The sequence below is a fragment of the Eumetopias jubatus genome, unplaced genomic scaffold, assembly GCF_037043125.1.
Source record: "Eumetopias jubatus isolate StellerSeaLion01/CBP00866 unplaced genomic scaffold, mEumJub1_p1.0 scaffold_3, whole genome shotgun sequence".
NCBI classification, from domain to species: domain Eukaryota; kingdom Metazoa; phylum Chordata; class Mammalia; order Carnivora; family Otariidae; genus Eumetopias; species Eumetopias jubatus.
Window position 1 is genome coordinate 57,545,934 of NW_028274809.1, and position 2,203 is coordinate 57,548,136.

Below are 2,203 nucleotides of genomic sequence, written 5' to 3' on the forward strand. Positions count from 1 at the left end.
ACATTTCACATTATCACACAGCTTTGAAGTACTGGAATAGTAGAGTGAAATAATATTTGAATTTGCCTGCAGTGCTATATTTTCTCCTTATAATAAGTCTGTATTGCTTCCTATTGAAAGCCTTAAAACAACTTAAAAAAAAAAATAAACAGTCACATACAACTTGCTGTAGAAATTCAAAGGAAGAAGGCCCTCCAGCCTGGGAATCAGGGACGTCTTAGAGAGGCTGAATGGGATTTAAATATGCACTACTTGGGGTACCTGGGTGGCTCAGTTGGTTAAGGGTCCGACTCTTTTTTTTTTTTTTTAAGATTTTATTTATTTGACAGAGAGAGACATAGCGAGAGAGGGAACACAAGCAGGGGGAGCAGGAGAGGGAGAAGCAGGCTCCCTGGGAGCCCGATGCGGGACTCGATCCTGGGAGCCTGAGATCATGACCTGAGCCGAAGGCACACGCTTAACGACTGAGCCACCCAGGCGCCCCTAAGGGTCTGACTCTTCATTTTAGCTCAGGTCATGATCTCAGGGTCATATACAGAGCCCCACATCGGGCTCTGTGCTCAGTGTGGAGTCTCCCTCTCCCTCTGCCCCTTCCCCGCTGTGTGCTCACTCTATCTCAAAATAAATAAAATCTTTAAAAATAAATAAATATGCACTACCTAAAGGAAGGACCTGTTAGGGGATGGAACAGCAGGAGCTAAGGCAATCAAACTTGCCATCAGTGGCCTGCAAACAATGAAGATGCATTGTTTTTATTCCTAGTGTTTACATTTTATTCGGTGTGTTAGATCACCTTCCATCTCCTGGGAGAGTTTATTCTGCTCCTGCATAGAGCCTGCTTTTTCCCAAAAATCCAATGCCCTTTCAGAAAATGTCAACACTAGAAGGTACCATTCAAGCAAGGGTCCCTTCTGCACTATTCTTTTTTTTTTTTTTTTGAAAGACAACATTTTAATACTTTTATGTACAGAAAATTCAACAGTGTCCACTCAGCCTAGTTTAGTGGCCAGTTCTTTAGCCTTTGCCTTTTCCAGCTTGGCGAGGCGAGCCACAGACCTGGGACCCAGGACGTTGCCTCCCCAGTGGTGGCGGATTTCATCGTATCTGTCATTGTAATTGGTCCTGATGGCTTCCACCAGCTTTGCCAGAGCTCCTTTGTCTTCTGAGTTGACCTGTGTGAAGGCGACAGTGGTACAGGTCTTTCTGTGGACCAGACGCCCCAGCCTGGCCTTCCCCTTGAAAATGCAACGGGGAACCCCCATCTTACGACACAGGGCAGGCAGGAACCACCAGCTCAGTGGGATCCACATCACGTGCAATCACTACCAGCTGAGGCTTCTTGTTTTTCCACCAAGGTGGTGACAGTGTTAACCCCAGCTCGAAGGACGGGTGGCCTCTTAGTGGGGACATCCCCTTTGTCCGCAGCTTTCTTCTCGGCCTGGGCCAACCATCTCTGCTGCTTCTCCTGCTTTGTCTCTGGTCTGTACTTGTGGGCCAGCTTAAGCAGTTGAGTAGCTGTCTGGGGGTCCAAGGGCTGGGTGAACTGGTTAATCGTGGGAGGCACTTTTAGATGTTTATAGAGAATAGCCCTTTGCTGTTGCAGCTGGATGTAGCGGGGCCATTTGACAAAGTGGGTGAGGTCCCTTTTGGGCTGGATGTCCTGTCCGATGCCAAAATTCTTGGGCCTCTTCTCAAACAGGGGACTGACCACCTTCTTGGCCTCCTGCTGCTTCACGACAGCAGGGGCCAGGGCCACCTTCTTCCCCTTCGCCTTCTTCCCTTTCGGCATGTTGGGTTGCTGGAACCCTTCTGCACTATTCTTAACAGGAAACTCACCTCTTTCCCTAAAGAGCCCATTTCCCTTTGAGAAAACTGTAATGAGTAGGAAATTTTTCTTTATAGTTTTGACTTAAGTTTAACTTTCTATAACTTTTCCCCATTGGTCTAGTTTGCCCCCAGAAAGTATTCAAAGTAACACTAAAAGCACCTCAGTTCCAGGGTGCTCTGTTATTGGACTCATCCTGATTTTTTCTTCTCTAAGATAAAAATCTTCAGTTCATTTAGCAATTTTCCGTGTGACTTGGTGCTCAGACTTTTCCTATCTTACCCACTCTTTTCAGAAATCACTGCAGTTGGCAAATGGTCCTGTTAAAATAATTGCCCAGAACTGAACAAGACTCTCCAGTGACAGAACAGGGAAATG

The 2,203-nt window shown here is 46.5% G+C and overlaps 1 pseudogene; it reads right to left on the reverse strand.

Moving 5' to 3' along the window:
- Positions 1 to 989: 989 nt before the first annotated feature.
- LOC114225499 (large ribosomal subunit protein eL8 pseudogene) lies at positions 990 to 1,795 on the reverse strand (annotated as a pseudogene).
- Between the last annotated feature and the right edge of the window lie 408 nt (positions 1,796 to 2,203).